The following is a 22,353-nucleotide window of genomic DNA, read 5'->3' on the forward strand; positions in this document are numbered from 1 at the left end:
GCATCAATCTAATTCCTGTGTTGCTCTAGCAGTAGCAATTAGCACTTTTTCCAAGAGTTGTCTGGAGAGTGAGCTGACTGAAGATAGGTTGGTGATACACATATCAAGATAAGTGATCATCCTGATGGATCTCTGAAGTGCTCACTTGTCTTCACTTCTAAATTTTCTTAAATTGCATTCATATTTTGCCAATTTGAATTTTCGTTTGGCCTTGCTTAGTGTGTCACCTATACCAAAATTCATTGTGTGTGGTGTCCAGTTATTGAAAAACTCTAACTATAATAATTAAAAATAATACTTTGAATGGAAAGTTATGTTGCTGTTCAAAGAATTTTTATTTTGTTTGGTGTAGGCACCTTTCTTCAATGCTATTTATCATCCTAGCATCACATAAAACTGTCAACCATCATATATTCAAATCTTCCAGGCCCCTCTTGTTTATGAGTATGAATGCAAATGCACATTCTTTGGTGGAAAATGATAGCAGCTAGTGTTGTGTCTGTTTATGTATGGTATTTCCCTTATAGAAAATTCAACAGCTAGTCCAATAAACCCATCCCTCTACAGATCCAAAGAAGCACTTAAATTGATGGGATTGTAATGAGCCATCAAGGGCCATGTCCTATGGACTTGATCCAATGTCCATTGAAGTCAGTGGAGGATTTTCCATTGATGACAGTTGGTGTGGGATCAGACACTGTCTCTAAATGGAGTGTTTGATTAAACAGAGGATGGAAGCTGTCACAGAGTGGCTGTCCCCCTGTGGTTGAAATCGGTTCGGCTCCCCTGTGCCAGAGAAAATGCTCCCAGTTGAGCCAGTTAAGGGGGCAGGATTGCATCTGAGTCTGAAGTAGTTCAGGGAGGACAGAGCTAGAAGGGGAACTGGAGAGTTAAACTGCAGAGAGAGAGGGGCTCCTGCAGTGGTCCTTGTAAAAGGGAGTTGGGGCTGGAAAAGAATACCGAGCTGAAAGTTTTATTGTCCATTGGGAGAACACAAAGAAGGCATGCCAGGCCTTGCACCTTCTCTAGCTGCCCAGACAGCAGGAAGGGACGGTACCTCAGGGAGGAGGAGTTGTGCCCAGTTTAAGGCTGGGTGGAAGATTTGTTGCTGTTGTTGGTTACTTTTGGGGATTTTGTGTTGGTAAAGAAACCAGACCCCAAGCCCTGAAGAAGGGGAAAAGAGGGGCAGGGCACTGCAGAGGCATCCCTGACTATAAGGGGGCACAATGGCATTATAGTAACACACGGGCAGATCATGCCCTTTTGATCTATGTGTGGATTGCCTCCTCTGACACATGGAAAGGAGACATCAGTCACCTCTGCAGCAGCAGCATCCCTCTTCCCTTGGACTCTCCATAGGTCCTGGGATTCATGCTGAGGAGAAAGAAATGGGACGTGTGGGGGAAACACATTTATAATCCTCTGTATCCAGGGGAAAATCCACTGGAAATGCAATACAGCCACTGACTACTACATTTCAGGCTTCTCATGTGCCTTCCTCCAAAGGAGAATCCTTCCCTTGCACTTTGGATCCTATCTTTCCCTACTCATTCTAGTCATTCTAAAGACCTTGGGACCCTGGTGGTATGCTTCACAGTGTCTGATAAGAAGATAGTTTTTCCATCCATAGATTTCTGCATCTGTGCAGAGACCCATTGAACTCCTGATAAGTGCTGGGGTCTGCATCGGTGCAGGATCGGAGCATAAAGCCAGCCTTAAAATTTCAGCAGCTATGTATGAATTTACAAATATTCATAAATTCTTCACTCAGTTCTAAAAGCTGAATGGGAAATAATAATCATTGTCAATTCTCTTTTTTTTAGAATATTGTGCAATTAATCGCATATGTGAATTCATGAATATGTGATAAGTTCTACTAATGAGCACTCGGGTCAGAAGAAAACTGAGTTTGCTGCAGGGCAGACAGTGCAGGGGTTATTATAGCTGCTGTAGTATACAGAATTTTTCTATACCTTGATCACACCCTAGGAAGTGACCTTTGCTATACCTGCCCCCCACCCCAAACCCCAAAAATGTGTTTCTAAATGAAAGAAGTCAATAAGTGATTGCTTTTTCTTTTTATGTTTTTCCTCCAAACAAAATGAAAGGCATTAGTCTACATCATGGGCTAATGGACTGCAGACTTTTATGGAAAAAGTATTTCTCACAAAGGATATGAAAAATTATCTAAGTGCCATTTCAATACAATGACATATCTCAGGTGGTGGCAGCATTTCCATTATAAACACTAAATATTCAGAGGCTTATAACCTGGCCATAAAAATTTGTTCCGGCTTGAAGTTCAGCAACATACAACATGTCTGCCAGGTAGAAAGAGCTTCTGTCATTTTGTTAACTATTGAACACTACTTTTATTTCTGAGATATACAAGTGAAGCAAATATAAGAAATGTATCTTTCTCAGGTGATTCTCAGATGTGCATTTGACTTATCATGTTACTTGGCATGTAGTGCAAACTCAGCTGGTGCACCACTGAACATGCCTGAACTGTACAGAAAACCTCTGATTAGGGATGGAAAAACTTCAAATTTCTGTTATTAGCATCATTACAGTAGTACGAGAGTCTGCAATCGAGATCAGGCCCTATTATGCTAGGCACTGGACAAAAAGTCCCTGCCCTGAAGAACCTAAAGTCTAAATATTCAAGACAGACAAAGGATGGAAGGAAGGAAATATTACTCAAATGTTACAAGTGACTAACATCCATTGACTTTAATAGGGCCAGGATTTCATGCAGAGAGTTTAAGTGACTTTCCCGAGGTTAGATCAGATGAACATTCTAGGTTTAAAATCTATGAATTTACACCAAACTGCTGAGCTTTTCTGATATTTATATGATTGGTTAAGAATGTTCACCAAAAACTTAAATGACACCACTTAGCACTTCTCTACTGAAGCAAAATAAACATCAACAAGTTTTCGGTTAATATTCTGATGTTAGCACAACACAGAAGCTAGTAAAAAACCACATAAAAATGTGAGCTTGCTGCCACTAGCTCACACTTTTATGTGACTTTCCTCGTGGAAAGCCGTAAGATGGATATCAACAGTAAAAGTCAGCTCTGAGCACTTACTGGCTAAGAAGAACAAAGTCCATTCCTGGGGAGTGATGGTTTGAGTGCATTCTGGAACACACGACAATCTCTGATGCTGGCACCACAAATTACACAGTTAGAGAGATTTTCTGTGAATTCAAATTTGGATAATTTGCATAGATGCTGGCAGCTTGCAGGAAAGCACTTGGAAAAGGAACACGTTACTGCCTTTCTCTCCCTCACTCACACTCATGCACTTTCTCATACACACATGCAAAATGAAGAGGATACACTTTGAGCCCAGGCAGTGAATTGTTTTCTTCAGCACATTTAGGAACTTATTACACGATTCAAATCCCAATGGCAGAGCTTTGAGAACATCTGCAGTGAACGGCCAAATAGAGGATAATAAAAATGCAGGGTTAAGTGCATTTCATAATGATTAAGAAAAGTTAAGCAGTCACCAATCACATCAATAATTAACCTGAAAATTATTTACAGCCTAATGTGCAAAGATCCTGAGCAAAACACCCAAGCATGTGCTTGGTGTTATATGCATGCTGCACCACTAAAGAATAGGGCCTTAGTAATTTTTATGGAAAAACACTTTGCCTGCTTCTTGTAATGCCAAGATCTACTATAGGGACTGGATCCAAAGCCTATTGAAGTCAGTGTTTCCATTGACTTTAATGAGCTTTGGATTAGGTCCTGAAGAGGGATGTTTGTGCTTGTGGAAAGATGAATGGCATCTTCATAGCATTCAGAAGAGTTTAGTTCACTGTCAGATTTAACTACGCTAATAAAATTTGTGTCAGCGCTTGGTAGGTGAAACAGACATTTGCTGACACTGAAGAGAGACTATGTGCAAATGCTGATTAGGGAATTGTTCTAGGAGGTTTTTCTGTTTGATTAACATTGTGTATTTGCTGAAAGAAAGTGTAATGTATGTAAAGTGCCCGAAGATTAGTTTGACTGTCTGCGTGTGTATGGAAAATAGAATGTGAAATCCTGTTCCCGCTGAATCAATGGCAAGACTCCCACTGACTTCAATGGACTCAGGACTACACCCAGAGTACTTCTTATTGATGTGAGTGAAAGGAAGACATTTGGTATTTAAAATTCAACACATTCTTTTGTCTTTGATCAAAAATATTGGGCAGTATGGGCCTGATCCAGCAAAACACTTAAGCTTATATGTAACTTTAAGCATATAGGAGCAGTGCCATTGACTTAATGGGAGTAAGCTCAAACCCTACATGTGTACATTTAAAAACAAAAGACAGTTGGATTCTATTAGGGTTTTCTAGATTTTCACATCAGAGTGAACCAAATACACTTATGTGTAGGGCCTGATCTAAAGTCCATTGCAATTAATGGAGAGGCTTCCATTAGCACCTCAGCTAAGCATTTATACATGTGCAGAGTAATGGAAAATTCTGACTGGGTAACATTTCCACAGGTATCAGAGGGGCAGCTGTGTTAGTCTGGATCTGTAAAAGGAGCAAAGAATCATGTGGCACCTTATAGACTAACAGACGTTTTGGAGCATGAGCTTTCGTGAGTGAATACTCACTTCGCCGTGGGTGAATAACTGACAAAGTGGGTATTCACCCACAAAAGCTCATGCTCCAAAACGTCTGTTAGTCTATAAGGTGCCACAGGATTCTGTGCTGCATTTCCACAGATGTAAATAGTCATGTGAGGGACAAGGCAGTGGAGAATCAGGCCCACAGACGCACTCCTGATTTGCACCTGTGTAAAAGAGAGGAAGGCCTCTCGACACTATGGTTTGTGCAGTGCATCTTTCCCCCGCCCTAGCCCGACTCTGCCTCCAGGCTGATAGTTTTGGTATGCTAGATAATATCCTACTGTTATTCATTTGAATCCTAATCTTACCCAGAAGACCTCTCCTGTTAGTCCCAGAGCATATGTTCATAATCACAGATGAGGTGATTGCACCAGCAGCATACACTGTTATTTTAGGCCAGCTGATTCAATTTGAATAGGGTCCAATATAGGCCTGAATTGCAATAATTTTAATTCACCATTTATCATGACTTTGGCTGCTTTCATCCAAACTCCTCTCCATAGTAAATCTGTTCTCCGACTAGAGCTTAACTTCCTTCTCATTGCATTCAACTGTAATAAAACTGAAGCAATAAAAAAGGTGTTATAAAAGTGTTTCAAGAACAGGAAAGTGAATTAGAGCCAAGCTCTTAGCATTCAGACCCAGATCCTGGGCTGCATCTGAGCTGGCCTCAGCTCAGCCCTAAAGCAGCAGGTAACATAAGAAGAAATAAGATGCCCATAAGCCACTTTTTATATCATCACAGTTCCAAGTCATGGGGCCACTTATCCACTAAGGTGGTCTCAAACATAAATTAGAGCCACCTTACATTGCTCTACTTGGCACTGACTGCCAACATCTTCTAAGGGGTATTCCTGCAGCCAGGAATTGCCAAGACACAGAGATGTCCTGGCCATACCTCCTCTTTTCCATGATCTCCATGGGGACCAACCATGTTGGTTTTATTAGGAAATACTTCCTCCCGCATACTGAGGCTGCATCCCAACAAAACAACGAACCGCTTTGAAGGAGATGGTTAGTGTAAGTCCATCGAATTGCACTTGTTTTGCTTCTGAGCTGATGCTTACGCCTCTCTGACCTATTAGTTTTGCAGTGGAATTGTCAAAAACCAGAAGATAAGCTAAAGTAATGTTTCCTCTTCATTTTACATGCTGCCTCTACTGTTTTGTACAGCTACAGAAAATGAAATGAAGCAGATACTGTGAGTTTGCTGTGCAGCTAGTTTGAATCACAAGGTATCTCTTTCTACAGTTGGAGAACACATTTAGAATATTCATAACTTTATTATCTTGCAGAAAGTCAGCCAAAATAGTTCATGTTGTTGTTTGATATTGCATGATTAATGCTCCAGGCAAAAGATAAGTATTCAAAACATGAACTATTTCCTAAATAGACAAAGATAAACTTATGTCTGATGTAAATGTCACTTGACTCTTTGTGAGACCTCAGCTACTGCTTCCGAATGCTGCATAATATTTATCAACTTGTTCTTAAACGTTTTGATTGTTCGCAGGAAGCTCACATAACATCATTTTTTGCCCACCTTTTGCTCCCCAAAAGGTTCAGTGGTTAGGGCCCTAGTCTGGGACTCAGTAGCAATTTGCTCAGTCTCTGCTCTGCCACATGCTTCCTGTGTGAGCTTAGTCTCTGTGCCTCATTTTCCTATCTGTGAAATGGGGATAATACAACTTCCCTACCTCACAGGGCTGTTGTAAGTGTAAATACACTAAAGTTTGTGAGGAGCAAGATAGACTGGGGGATACATTTACTTTATACTCTTCTGCTGACAGGGTTAGAGAGAAATTAAACCTGAATCAGGCTTGGTGGAGGTGGATGGAGGTAGGGTGGATTGCCTTCTATCAGGGTGCTAGTCTCTCATTTTTGTCTGGTCCAGGCTTTGGCCTGTAGTTTGTAATGTGATTTCAGATTGTTCTACAGGAAAGGTGATGCTATAGAAGTGTAAGTTGGTGTCATTAAAGAAAAACAAAGTTTTATGGGATGACACCCAAAATCATGGCACTGTCAGAGACAGAATGGAAATTAGGAAATTCTAGCTTCCACAAACTGGTGCTACACATCCCATAAAACCAGTGGTCTGTAAAGTTTATGATTTCATAATTTCTGTTATTCCAAAAGAGAAAGTTCCCTTTCTGGAAAATCTCAAGAATAAGCAGGGCTTCGCCCCATTGAAAATAGCTAGCTGCACATGAAGGAGACAAAGATAAAACATATTTCTGTGAGTTTTCCCATTTGACTTCCTGTTCTTGTGATACAGACTTTTATTTACAATCATCAGGATATATTTTCAGTTGAAACAATGAAGACATTGATTTGTCTTTTACTTGACTATTTTTCAGGCTCTTAAGCTTACAGAGAAGATGGATGGACTGCCATATGGCTAATGCCCCCCACTCCCATTTTTCTGAAAAATATCTCTGTTATTTTTGTGAGTGGATCTGCTGGCGACTGCTTGTCCTGGCACTTTCATAATCTAGGCCTGTAGCAGAGCAAGACTCCCCACCACAGTGCCTCCTGCTGGCCATTCTGGAATTAGCTCAAGTCTTTCCAGCAGGTGTCTCACTCATCGTTACTCTTGTTTTGCTGTCTCTACCACTTTGCTCCCTGGACCACAGTGTCCTCTTCTGAGTACAGACTTCTGGCTGTGCCCTGTTCTGCTGTATCTCCCTTCAGGTGAACCAGCAGTCTATAGTGCAGCCACTCGCCTCAAGGGCCTGCTGCAGTCACCAGTCCAGTCCCTTGCTCCAGGGCAAACTGCAGTTTGTGTTGGTCACTTCCCTCAGGGCAACTGGGGGCAGCCCTACCACCTTATCTGCCCTTCCTTCAGGACCTCAGTCTGGCAGCAGTCAGAAGCTCCTTCTGGTCTACTACCCTGACCAGCACTGCTTTAGCCATGGTGCTCCTAGGCAGCAACTCCTCCCCCTAGCAAGTCAGGGAAAGACTCCCCTGCTTTGTTGAGCAGCCTTTAAACATGGCCAGTCTTGGCTCCTGATTGGCTCGCTTAGTGAGCCCTTTTCTAATTGGAGGGTTCTGCACAGGCTCCCTCTGGCCTGCTTTAACCTTTCCTCTTCCTGGTGTGGAGTGACAGCCCCGCTACAAGGCCATATACCCACATAATTCAGGTAAGTGATCATATTTTTAAACATGCATCATAAGGCTGAGAGACCCGCAAATATCTCACTCTAATGTTATTTTTCTATGTGTTCCAGACGCATCTACTAACAAGTTGCAAGATAAGGTGTTTTAGAAAATGCATTTTGTGTAACTCATATGGAGATATACCTATGTCAGAGAACTGGAAGGGACTATGAGAAGTCATTGAGTCCAGCCCCCTGCCTTCACTAGCAGGACCTAGTCCTGATTTTTGCCCCAGATCCCTAAGTGGCCCCCCCTCAAGGGCTGAACTCACAATCCTGGATTTAGTAGGCCAATGCTCAAACTACTGAGCTATTCCTCTCCCCTAACATGCTAACATTATCTAATATACTAGATGATGAGTTCTGCCAGCAACCCTAAACAAAGTTAGTGACTCCCATCTAGGCACTCCAACTTGACAAAAATTAGGCCACTAGTTAGCTCTGACCACTGTCTATCATGTTGACCATCACTGTCTTGCTGCTTCCTTGTTCTCCCCATCTCTCTAGCTGTACCAGTTGTCTCTTGTCTTTTTTTACTTTGATTGTAAGCTGTTTGAGGCAGGGATTTTCTTTTTGTTCTGTGTTTGTACAGCACCTTGCACCATTGGGTCCTGATCCACGCCTGGGACTCCCAAGCACCATCAATAAAAAATAATAATCAGAGTAATAACTTCGCTGACAACCAGCCCCATTGCTGAGATAGGGCAGATGTGTTGCATGGTTTCATCCCTCCTGATGCTCAGGGACTGATCAAAGCAAAATCCTTGGGATTTGTGACCCAGAGTGAGAGGAGACTTAATCCACCCCTGTTCTTCCCACAAGGAGGTAGGGGACTCATGTCTATATGTAAGATTAATTAAATTTAAATAAAAAAAAACACTCCTGGCTCTAGAATTCTGCTGGATTCTGATTTTTCTGGGGTTTCTGTGACTTTTTGTGGCCCCTGTGACACAACAATTTCTTGCTCTGCAGTAACAGAGACTGTTCCATATGGGAATCATGGAGAAACACCAAATTAGGAACTTAGATTTACCTCATTACAGATGTTTAAGTACTTAATGGAGAAAAATAAATGAGTTCACTGGGCACTTAAACCTGTGAATCCACCTTATCTGAGCTAATAGGTGTCGACACCTGGATGGTAAACAATCTATTTTATGATGTCATATGCACCCGCAGGAATAAAGCAAGTGAGTAATTTCTAGGTGTATTTTATAACTGACTGTGAACACTGGTAGCTTGTTGAGTTGCTAACAATAAATTTTCGATAACAGGACCATCCTAATACTGGTGCTCCTTGAACAGCAGTATCACAAAGGCAAAGCAGCCTCGCACTAACAATAGTGAAAACATGTCCTCTGAAATAAGGATTAACTGCTTCATAAACAAAAAAGCAGAACTAAATTCTGCCACAACTGCAGTACTGTCCTAAGAATTAGACAAGGGTCTGCTCCTGAGATTCATCCTCACAAGCAGGTTAGCAAACATATGTGGCTACAAGCAAAGATTGTGGGCTAAATCCAGTGCCCAATTTATGCCACATTTGCCCTCCCCTGATCTTGTGGCTGACTGAGCACTGGGCTGTTTTCCAGAGTAATAAAGAGCAGCTTCAGACCTATCTTAAATTGTGTCAATTACCAACATCCCCAATGGGCTGTTCTGGCAGCTAGGGATCAGCAGAACATCCCAGTCAAACCTACTTTTCATTGGTCACACTCCCTTGCTGGCCACAGTGTAGGAGCATGTAATATAGGGGCTGTTATGGCAGTTCTTTGCCACTCAAGCTTGCTCCATGTTGAGCTTGCTTTAGTGCAGCTTTTCACAGGCAAGGTGATACAAAGCTGCACAAATGCAGAACAGAACCTAGCCTGCTGCCTTACAACAGAAATGGAATTACTTGTGATTTATACCAGCATAAGTGAGCACAGAATCAGACTTGTATTCTGCCTGCTGCAGCCACCAGAGACACCTATACAACCTTTAAGAAGGTTGGCATAATTACAAGACAATGGTGTTGCACAGAGATAGCTGAAAGCAGAACTTAGCTTGCTGAATCTTTATTACTTGTAATTATTTATAGTCGGAAAAGAACCCAGCTTGATTCTCAGATCCCAGGGGAAGTTTGTAGGACTCATATGGAATCCCAGCATGCCATTTTTAAAGCCATTATTCATCCTTAAATCCTATTTTAAGAACGATTCTCTAGGAACAAAGGGTGGCAATTTAAACATGTGATTTTATTTTGGAAATATTAATGCGTTTAACAAAAAGTAGCTTCACCATTTATGTCTTCTCTATTGTTGAAGATGTGAGAACTTTTGGAATTGTTGCCGCTGGAGGAACAGTTGTGTTACAAGTGGGCAATGTTTGGTTCCAAATACCTTCTCTTCTGGACAGTGCCTAACCATCATGATGACAAAAATACTGAGTATAAGACATTTTGATTTCTATTGTTTTTGAAGTGCAGGAATGTTTGAAATAATGTTGACATTAATTCTCTTGTCTAAATATTAAGAGTTCAAACTGATCCAAAACTGACTGATACAGAACCATCCGTGCTTTGGTTCTAGGCCAGAGAAAGGGCTTCTCACTAGTAAGGTCATGCTCTGTCTGACTAGGAGAATTAGGCCTGTAGGCTCTAAACAAAACAGTTTGCCTTGGGAGGAGGAGGCCAACCTCAAGATAAACCCTAAGAGAGCAGCTGCAGCTCACCTAGAGAAAGAGAGGATAGGGCAGAGAGAAACAAGTTTGGAGTGTGTGGGGGAACGGAAGAGGGACAGAAATTGAAAGAAAAAAGAGGAAGGGCAGAAAAAAAATCAAGCCTTGGGAATTTAGACACATCTTATGGAAGATGTGTATGTAAATCCCCTAGACTTCTTTCAAGATCTCAGCCTAAATTAGGAAAGCTTTAGTTAGAAAGAAAGAATAGATCCTAGCTTTCCTTCCTTTCTTTCTTTCCATAAAGGTTATACCTTATATATAATTCATATCACAGTGACAAATTGTGCACAGTAACGAACATGCTGATATCAGGGGAATTTTCCTGATATTTAGGAACCAGATTTGACCCCTGAAGACCTGGTGAGAGTGGCTGGTGGAATAACACCCTTCTGGGAGCAGCCTTTCTCCATTTTATGGAGGTGAGTGTTCAGTTGTGTTTAAGATTTATACATTTTTTTACTTTATGGAAGATGAATTTCTTTTAAAAAGACTGTTTAACAATGCCAGAAGCTATGTTTCTAAATGGTATAATGTACTAAAAGCTTTTCCATCTCTCACTATCTTGGCTCATGGTTTCATGCTAGCATGGGACTTTCAGGCTTTGCTCTCTTATTAATACATATTAACAATAATAATGGCAACAACAGCATTGGACAGCAACTCTACATTTAGTAATATATATGTGCCTTTTTTATTTTACTTTTTTCCCCCTAGATTCCACATCTCGGCTTATACACGTAGGGTCTAAAAAGTTCTTTGGAAACACTGTACCTGGACATCCATTTTATATTAGCAGGTAAGTGACTTGTTTGAAGCGAATTTTATACTAACTGAATGAAAGGAAAGATCTCATTAATAAACTGAAATTATAGCTATGACATCCGCTTGGTTTCCATCCTCATTTTTGTAGCTTTCATGCTTCAAGGCACAAGCCAAGCTCTATCTGATGCGGGCTAGAAAGAAATTTCCATATAGGTTATACCATAATTTCTCACTCTGCCATTTCTTGTACTCTGTCCAAACCATGTGGTGCTGACCACTCTCAAAAACAGCATACTGAACTAGATAGCCTAGTGGTCCAAGCTAGTATGGCATTTCCTATGATCCTATGTGATGGCAGTAGCCAGGATGTACAATCACACAGCTGTTCATAGTCATAGAGAACTTGGAACTTTTGGAGGTATTTCAAATATTGTTAATCTAGAAGCTGAATGACACAGTCTCTTTTAAAAATATACACATAATTTTGGGCAAAAGTTTTAATTGGGCCTGAACCTTGCCTCTACATTTGTGCATGGAGTTTTGTGTGGACAACTATTTGCATGCAAATAAGGTTGTTACACATTGTGGCTATAAAGACATCACACACCCTATTCCTTTTGCCCACTTGAGCTAGTAATAATGCATGATTATTTTTGATACTTGACCGAATTTCAACCAATGGAATTTGAGGGGTGTGTTTGTGTGTCTTGAGTTATGGGGTGGGAAATCCCAAAGAGAGAGAGAGAGAGAGAGAGTGTGTGTGTGTGTGTGTGTGTGTGTGTCTATTTGATCTGTTTAATAGTGCTGCACTCCCTATGGGTGAGATTCTCACCTGTCTAGAAGACCAAAACAGGTCCTATGTACCACTTCAGTCCCACATTATCCCCTCTGCACATGGACTAATTTCACCCAGTCAGAATCTGCTAACCGAATTCTCTCTCTAGTGGTATCATATGCAAAGGTAATGCATTACTCCAGGATATAGCATTTCTTTCAGAAAGAAAGGCAGAGCAATAAGGGCTTCCAACACTTATTGAAGTCAATGGGAATGATTGCATTGACTCCAATGAGCTTTGGTCCAAGCCCTAAATGAAAAAAAAATCAGGCTGAACAGTGACATTGTTATTGTAATATTTATTTTTGTTTGTACGTTGTGTGATCATTTGCTTAATCTAAATATTTAATATTTGGAAGGAGACATTCCTAAATTGTGTCCGTCTGTAATTGCACTTTCTCCCTTAGGATGATTTATGCCTGCCTTCTTGTACTCATCACGGTACTGAGATTTCTAGCCAGTGAAGGAGGAGCAATGTTAATGTTCTTGGCTCTTGTAAGTGCTTGGTGAATTGTAATCTATTTTGCTCATAGATTCAAGCCTCTGAGTCCTTTTTGTCTCATGACTACAAAGGTCAGTAATCAATAGATCATTTCCTCAGTAGATAAATATACATTAGAATTGGAGGAGAACTGGAAAATAAATGGCTAGAAAGGAGATTCAAGATTAGGTAGTCCCATTCCCACCCTATTAAATAGTGACTAATGACTAATGTTGATATGCTGTAGATACTTGCGAAGGCTTTCTTTAAAAATTATCTGAAACGATTAAGATGTACAGTATCACACTGCCCCTGATTCTCTTCTCCTTTAGATGGCTAATTGAGAGTAATGCTATTAGTCAGTGGAAGTACATTGCTGTAAAACTGGTCTAGCTTGAATTTGAATTGGATGCACTGGCCCATTTGCGGGCTCCATTGAGGACCTTTAATTGCTGTTCAAAGATGGCTTAACTGAATCCCAGAAGATTCCCCTGGGAGACTGGATTCCCTTAGTGGTACAAGGTGGGTGGGATGATGAGCCTGGATGGCTGTGCTATTGGAGAGGGAGGCAGAATGGCCCAAAGCAAGCTGTGGATAGAACATGAGTTAATGAATTTTAGGATCAAATTCTTATTCCAGACTGGTGTAAACCTGAAGTAACTCCATCAGATTTACACCAGAGCAAAGGCAGAATTATTGAAACTAAAATGTAAGTTATTATTTGAAAGATAACACTTCCACTGGGTGCACAACAATGGAAAATGCATCAAGTAAATAGACTTTTCTTTCTGCAGACAATCCTTATTGACCTGATATTTTTGCACTATCTTGATCATTTTCCTAATAGGATCTGGGGAAGGTAAGCTTTTCTAATCACTTGTGTTTATTGGCATGTTTGACAGATGTTTAGTTGTATAGACAAGCCATCAGATCCTACACTGAAGTACTGTACACTTATCGATCTTTGTATTCATTATATCACTGAGTATTTTGATTATAAAACATGTATCTTGAAGAGTGTTAGATATAAAATTGGAACAGAATGCAATATTCAGATCTGAGTTGGATCTGAATTTCCCCTAAGTTTTGGATTGAGATCCTCTCTAAGAAGTAAGTAGCATTACATCCAGTCTCAAATATGTAGGATTTATTAAAAAAACCAAAACAATGAACTTTGGGTGGAGAGTATAGCAAGCTTTATCCTTGGCCAGTTTGTATAATCAGAACCTACTATTCCCTTGCAGGCACCATTAGAAAATGTGGTTTAGAAACAATTCTGTTACAGTCTATCACATTTTTTTTGCATATCTTCCCCCTCTTTTTTTTAATTAAAATAAGATGTCTGCATGGACATAGGACTGTTGGTCTTTAAGAGCTTTTCACCAACAATCTGTCTGACTGTACAGGAGACATCTTTCCCCTAGGCAAAAGCAGATGTCTGTTTATCCTTGGAGTTAGGAGATGGAAGACTTGTCACTTGAGAGCATGGGATGTGTCTGAATTTGGTATTTGCTTTATGACTGCACCTGGCAGTAAATGATGAAAATGTGGATAACTTTAAAAAGGGAAGTTGTAGCTTTAGCTCTTGGGCTAAATCTCCTCGAGTTTCATGTAGGGATGAATTCAATCCCTTGTTTTTAAAATGGCTACTATTAGAGAACCTGGCATTTTAATACCACTGTTGGTGGTTTGATTTTCATAAGGGAGTGGAGCTTATTTTGATTCAGACAGTTTCAGGTTGAGATCATGAGTAAAAATGTCATTACAATAATATTGGATTAAAAATTCAGCTCACCTCATTTTAAGTCAGACTATCCGGAGGAAACTTTTACAGGGTATGCTTTTGCAGATTGCTAACAATATTTTGAGCTGAGCAACCTATTAGCAAGCCTGGTCTCCTACTGACTTGAGCATGACTATTTCACATCTTTTGTGTTCTTAGTGTAGCCTTGAACAGATTTTGAAGACTTGATTTCTATGTTATTTTGAAAAAAATCTCAACGGTTCTAAGATTGCATCTGAGGGCTGAGATTCATCTGTTATTGAGAGATGTATTTATCCACTCATAAAATAAGGGTATCTACCTTCATTACTATCGCCCATTTGTCTAGTGTGCTCTCTAGGACTGCTCATGGATGGCCCTCAAATAACATATTAGTCCTAAGGTCTGGACAATACCATTACCTTTGGAGAGAACATCTCCATCCAGTGGATAATGGATATTGTTACACTATCATCTGCAACTACACTTTGACTTCATGATGAGGTTATGATTTTTGTTCTACAGTTGTACAGTGTCTCGCACAATCTGGTTTCAATTGGGGCTCCATGGCACTAGCGCAATATAAATAATAATGTTACTAGGGATGTTGTTACAGGAGCATGCCTGTAAAAAAGGTTGGTAAATAGTTAATATGCCAGTAGATGGTGCTCAAGAATACGTAGCATTGATCCTGCAAAACCTAGGATCAATAACACTTTTTGTAGTAGTGAACCACAAATGGATTCTTGGGTGTAGTTCTTTACTTTGCAGCTCTTAACAGAAGCTAACTGGTGGCCAGCAACTAGAGAACAGTGAACCAATTAGCAGAGCTCCTCAGGTACTGGTTAGATGCTCTTTATTTGCGTCCTGGCCATTATGGCTGCTGCAGGTTGAACAGGGACGCTTACAGACAGCACACAACAGTTTTACACAAGAGCCTGCTCTTGGCTGAGCCTAGCTGATTATCAGTTACTGAGTTGCATTTTTGTTCTGTGTATGGCTTTATGATGGTAGACTGCCCGTTGCCTTGCTCTGGTGAGGATATGCTGTGTTCTTTGGGAAAGTTGCACTGAGCACACCTTCATTCACTCTTCAGTTCCGGATGTGTGTGTTTTCCCCATCCCTCACTCTCTTGCCATGTTAAGAGAAGAGACAAAGAAGTCTTTTCAAACCAGGCAGAAAATGCAGATCCATAACTCGCTAGGAAGGACTGCTTTGGGAATAATGGTTGACTCTCCTGCCTTGCAAATCATTAAGGGACAAAATTCTGTTTTCCTCTCCAGGAACAGAGGGCACTACACTGTCTCCATAGAGGAGTATGACTCCCTCACATGAGGAAAACAATGGGCTGCAACCCCCCTCATGCAGGGATACTGCAAGCATGGATGTTGGTGGAGGAGGGGGAAGAAAGAGGTGGTATGACCAGATGGGTCAATGACCTCCTTCACCATGGATTCACCAGCCATTTCTCCCCTGTAATTAAGAGAGAGCATACATGTCCTGTACAGGCTACTGCCACCCTGGGCTCCAGCACCAGTTTAGTCACAGAACAGCTCTGTTTTAAGAAGAAAATTCCTTTCACCCCACCCCACCAAGCACATAACCTGGTTACTCAGGCTGTGATTGAAGAAAAGAAGTCCCCTATGACCACAGAAGCCATGATGAGCTTAGCATGGCACTTTGTGGTTAGGAATCAAAGGAAGAGGGTCTATACCACACAGCAGCACTAATAGAGTGAGCTAGCCCAAAAGCTAATTTTAAAAACATGAGCCCAGTTAGGCTCTCTACTACACCTCAGCAACTCCCACTGAGAGCTGTACTTACTTATTTGAGCCAGAAATCCACCTCTGGTAATCAATTATGTGCATACACCTTAGACTTACTGCCCATAAGACAGTGACCTCTCTCAGCTTCTTAGGATAGAGTGACATCTTGTGGTATAGTCCTCTCTCTTTCTCTCAAAAGGTATAAATTAGTTACAAGCTTTGTATAACACTTCTGTTTTCAACACCTAATCTGATTTTAAGACCTCTGAAGGTTGGTTTTAATGCCATAAGGTTGATTCATCCCTGCACTGTTCCAGTTTTACACCCCTGTATCTTCTGTAAAACTGAAGTAAATCCAGCAGTGAATAAGGTCCAAGAAGCTGATAGGATTAAAATTCAAAATGATCTGGACAAACTGGGGAAATGGTCTGGTCTGAAGTAAATAGGATGAAATTCAATAAGGACAAATGCAAAATACTCCATTTAGGAAGGAACAATCAGTTGTACACATACAAAATAGGAAATGACTGCCTAGGCAGAGTACTGGTGAAAGGGAGCTGGGGGTCATAGTGGACCGCAAGCTAAATATAAGTCAGTGTAATGCTGTTGCAGAAAAAGCAAACATCACTCTGAGTTGTATTAGCAAGAGTGTTGTAAGCAAGACACGAGAAATAATTCTTCCATTCTACTCTACGCTGATAAGGCCTCAACTGGAATATTGTGTCTTGTTTCAGGTGCCACATGACAGGAGAGATGTGGACAAATTGGAGAAAGTCCAGAGCAGAGCAACAAAAATGATTAAAGGTCTAGAAACCATGACCGATGAGGGAAGATTGAAAAAAAAAATGGATTTGTTTAGTCGGGAGATGAAAAGGCTGAGAGGGGACATAAATTTTCAAGTACATAAAAGATTGTTACAAGGAGGAGGAGTGAGAAAAATTGTTCTCCTTAACCTCTGAGGGTAGGACAAGAAGCAATGGGCTTCAATTGCAGCAAAGATGGTTTAAGTTGGACATGAGAAAAAAAACTTCCCACCTGTCAGGGTAGTTAAGCACTGGAATAAATTTCCTAGGGAGATTGTGGAATCTCCATTACTGGCTATTGTGAAGAGCAGGTTAGATATACCTATGAGGGATGATCTAGATAATACTTAGTCCTGCCATGAATGCAGGAGACTGGACTAGATGACCTCTCAAGCTCCCTTCCCGTCCTATGATTGTAGTCCTGTTTGGCCTACTGTCACTGCATAAATTTAAGCACCAGCATAAGACTGTACAGGATTGGTGCCTCCATATCAACATCAATTTAAAGGTGCTTTATGACCAATAGAAACATTGGGTCAGTTTTTAAAATGGTAGCCAGGTGCCTCAGGATGCAGATAGGCACCTAGTGGGATTTTCAAAAACACCTAGGGGCCTAATTTACATTGATTTCAATGCAAGTTAAGAGAGACTGGTTTCAGTGGGAGCTAGGCACCTAAATATATTGGAGGATCTGCCCCCTAGGCACTTTTGAAAATTCTACTAGGTGCCTATCTCCATCTTTCAATGATTACATTTCTTTTAAAAACTGGCCCTTTAATAACAAAATGAAATATTTGAACAGGACACGCTGTCTTCTTAAAGAAATACACATGTAGTTGTCCTTAACACTACAGTTTGTTAATATCACTAACGTTTTAGAATAAGTGGCGTTTGCTAGAATAAAACTTCTCTTCTACTGCTAGTGTAGTTTAAGGGTAGGATTTTCAAACGCATTCAGTGTTAGCCCATTACCACTGAAGTCACAGGGAAAAACTAATGGCTTTTAAACAGCCCGTATTTCTAATTTCCACATTTGCTTCTTAAATATTAATCAGGCATTTTTCTAATTCAGTCCTTCTGTAGGAGATTAACATTTAATTAGTGCCCAGAATTTCAACAGCCTGTTGTGTATGATATTACAGCTCATTGATTTGATACAAATGTGAAAAATACGTTTAGTTGTTGTTGGCTGTTATAGCTTATACAGTCCTGGGATCAGAGTAAAATAGGGAACAGTTTATTTCATCTTGTAGTCTATCTTCCTCCAGATGCAGAATGTAAACTATAGCCTTCTACCAGAGGAAATCTATTGGCAGCAGTTTGATTTACCGCAGCTCTTCTATGACTCAATAAGCCTGTCTTGAAAAATATTTTCTGGAAAAAAAGATCTGATAAAACTGTAGCAAAAAAGTCTATGAACTAGATTTTCTCTAATTAATCTTGAATACTGTCACCTTCTGTAAGCATTAGTCTTACCAACATAAACAAAAGCCATACTCAGATTTACCAATATATTTCTGTTGCCTTTTGCAGTTTTTCCATGTTCATTTTCAAGCCAGGGCTACAGAAAATATTTCCTGGTTCAGAGGTTTTTCCAGTGACCATGCTGGGCCTCTCAGATCTCCCAGGACATCACTATGCCATCCACGATCATTGTCCTTTACATAGTTTTCAGCAGTAAAGAGAAGACAAAAAACATGTACTTTCTGCTTGCTCTGATGGGAGACAGTTATTGAATGCCCCATGAGTGCCACACCTTATGGAGAGCACAGGTCACAATGTTACATACCATAGTAGTTGTAAAACTACTCCAGTTGATTTTAACGGCTTCTGTACAGTAAAACCAGAATGTCACTACACCAAGTGGAAATATTGGGATAGATCTTACTCCATTAAAATCATTGGCAGAGTTCCCATTGGCTGCCATAAGACTGGGATTTGGTCCATTGTAAGTAATTCATTAGGTGAAATCCTGACTCCATTGAAGCCAACAGGAGTTTTGCGTGTTGACTTCAGAGGAATCAGGATTTCACCCTTTCTATTGGGCTTTTATTATAACTCACAGAACTTCTTCAATACAAATACGTCTTCATTTAGGTGTTTCACAGAAATCTCAGACTCATTAAAGCAAATTAAATATACTATACTGGAGTAAAATAAAAAAGACAGAGGATCCATTTCCTAGTGTTGGAAGTTAATGGTACCTAGAACTTACATAGCATTTTTATCTTCAACTTACATTCCAGTGAGTATTATCACCACCATTTTACATATAGGGTGACAAAATCCGCTCTCTTAAGCATGATTTCAGTATCAAAGCCAGGATTAGGATTCAGATGTTAAAGGCTCCCCAGTGCTCTGCTCTGACTATGCCTCTCTCTACAGAAAAATGGAATAAATGTGCTACCTCTAATCCTTCTATATACTTTCTGTATATTGGTGCATCTTTACTCTGAATCAGTGTTACTTTGTTCACTCAAGGGGGAGACTTTTCCTGAATGAAGTAATAGGCTGTTACTTTTCTATTATAGTTGATTACAGCCTGCTGAAAGATGCTAAAGGAGCTGTAAACCTTTGAGAGAGATGAGAACAGAAAAAAGAAAAAAGTCAACTAAATGTCCAGCCTAGAAAACTGAAGCAAAGAATACATCTCTCTTGTTAAATTCCACGTCCTTTCCTCCATCACTGTCACCTAGGCTACGTCTTCACTACCCGCTGTATCGGCGGGTAGCAATCGATTCCTCGGGGATCAATATATCGCGTCTCATCTACACGCGATATATCGATCCCTGAACGCGCTTATATCGATTCCAGAACTCCACCAACCCCAACGGAGTTGCGGAGTCGACATGGAGAGCCACGGACATCGATCCCGCGCCGTGAGGACGGCGAGTAATTCGATCTTAGATACTTCAACTTCAGCTACGTTATTCACGTAGCTGAAGTTGCATATCTGAGAATGATTTTCCCCCGTAGTGTAGACCAGCCCCTAGTGTTGAGTTTGATTGCTCTGTCATAGGTGCTGATCCTGTGATGTTGTTCTGCACAGACACACCCTGGCCTCCCCTTGGAATTGACCATAGGACTGAGGTATTAGACTGCAAACTTTCTGGTGCAGAGAATACATGTTACTCTGTGGCCCAGATGTAATTCTGTTACACCAGTATAAATCCAGAGTAACTCCATCAAGCTTGTTAGAGCTGTTCTTCATTTACACAGCTGTAAATAAAGAGAGCAATAAAATGTTGCCCTCTTTTTATAAAATGATTAGCACATTTAAGTGATTGAAATAAGTGGAAATGGCTGACTGCCATAATGCAAAATGGCTTAGCATTCAGGTTGAGTGGCTATTTTGGGTTTCTGATGCAAATATTAACAACCACCATCACTTCTAAGATTGCTGTAACAACTTTACTGTTGGAAAGGAACATTCATAGGTGGTTCGAGCCAAGGACTGGAATCCCAGGAGGAATTCTTGGCCGTGCTGAGGACAAGTGGTTCTTCTGTTAATGCAGTACCATTCTAAAAATTCATAGTCTGCTACATTTTGAAGACCACAGATTTGACTGAATGGGGGCGGAGGGTTAGCTTAAAGTTTACTCTTTCAAATTGGTTATTCCCATTTTAATTTAAAAAATGCTGGAGTCCTCTAAAACTTGCCAGCATTTTTTGCCCCCAGAGGATGTTTTCACACACAATAGGTGCTTTCACGCACTGTGAGCTCTGGGAATGCGTAAATGAGCTGATCACCCAAAGAGTGAATGCAGTCAAGCAGAACCTGCCCATTGGTTTTTTGGGTCATTATTGTATAGGCTACTTTCCTTAGTCACTAGGGTGAAAGTTATGAAATAAATGCTACAGCCACATTTGGAGGGTGCGGAGGGGGAGAAGGCCTGGGAAACTGAACCCTCATCCTGAAGCTGCAGCAGCTTGATGTGCTTAACACATTGTAAGGTACAACAGCAGTTGTGGCTATGGGCTATTGTGACCCCACATATGCATGCATGAGGGCCAGCGAGTCTCCCCCACGTGAGTCTCACTGCAGATGCCATCCATTTGTTAGCATGCCCCCACAACAGAATCATAATAACTACACTACACTATATAATGGCCCAGTACTGTCCCCAACACATCAGCATAAACTAGAAAGTGTACTTCCACAGGATGATACATCAACTATATTCACAGGCAATATTCAATCCCCGAGTTACTAGCTATTTCCTCAACTCCCTGGGGTTTAAGAAAAATGATACTTTCTCGAAAGGAATGAGAAGAAAATGCTGAAAGGTGCCAAAAGCAGATAGCATTGGATTCAGTCATATATCTTGACAATGACACCCAGCATGTTTTCACTATCTAAAAAAACCACATTATCCAAGAGATGCTCTTGCTGAGCTATAGCTTGTGTTCTATAGCCTAACACTTGTGGATAACAACTTTATTAATTTGGTTTTCAGCAACACAACTAGGAATAAACTCTTGTATTTTCAAGAAACATGGAACAACTGTTTAATTTCTGCCAAAGCAGCCTGTGTCCCAAAGCATCCACCTCCTATTCTTGGTGTCCATAAGCCTCTGACTGTCAGAAGTTGGGACTGGACAAAAGGGGATTGATCACTCGATAATTTCCGTCGTGGCCATTCCCTCTGAAGCATCTGGCACTAGCCACTGTCAGAAGATGGGATACTGGGCTAGATGGACCATTGGTCTCACGCAGTATAGCCATTCTTGTGAATAGGATGTTTGCTCTTCTTTGCTGTGTACTGCTGTTCATATCAGGAATAAGCTTCCACATTCCACAGGCTATTCTCATATAATGGCTAGGAAAGTTAATTTCTGCCTTATTCTCTCACTAGGGGCAAGAATCAAGTCCCTCAGACCTGCAGATAACCTAAGGTTGACTTACATTTCAGAGCTTTACTGCAAGCACCAGACACCTTGAGTGCTGTACCCAGCAGCCTTGTCTCCATGGCTGTGATAAAGGGCTACTTCTGGTGCCCTTCCCTTATGGGAGTGATTCATATTACAGAGGAAGACCCTAGGCAAGTTAAGGCTGAAAGTCGTCATTAACATGCACTGGCTTGTTTCCCAAAATGAAGTTGGAATAATATCATGGAGAGCAGGCATTCTCCCAGCCCTCCTCCTTGCTGCACCTTTTAGATATGGAACCTAAGTCCTGGAAAGCAGCTTTGGTGGGGCTTTTGCTACAACATTTGGTCCATTATTAACAACATAAGTAGCACATTCACATAATACAAACAAGTTCAGAATATTAAGCTCTCATCAATATCCCTGAACCAGGCTGCAGCATTTATGGTGATGTCAACAAGATTGACTACAACATACAGAAATGCAGTGTGAAAGAGCCAGCAATATTACAATCTAAAAGCAATATTACTAAGACTATCTAATAAATTATTAGTA

This window comes from Gopherus evgoodei, chromosome 9, assembly GCF_007399415.2.
Source record: "Gopherus evgoodei ecotype Sinaloan lineage chromosome 9, rGopEvg1_v1.p, whole genome shotgun sequence".
NCBI classification, from domain to species: Eukaryota; Metazoa; Chordata; order Testudines; family Testudinidae; genus Gopherus; species Gopherus evgoodei.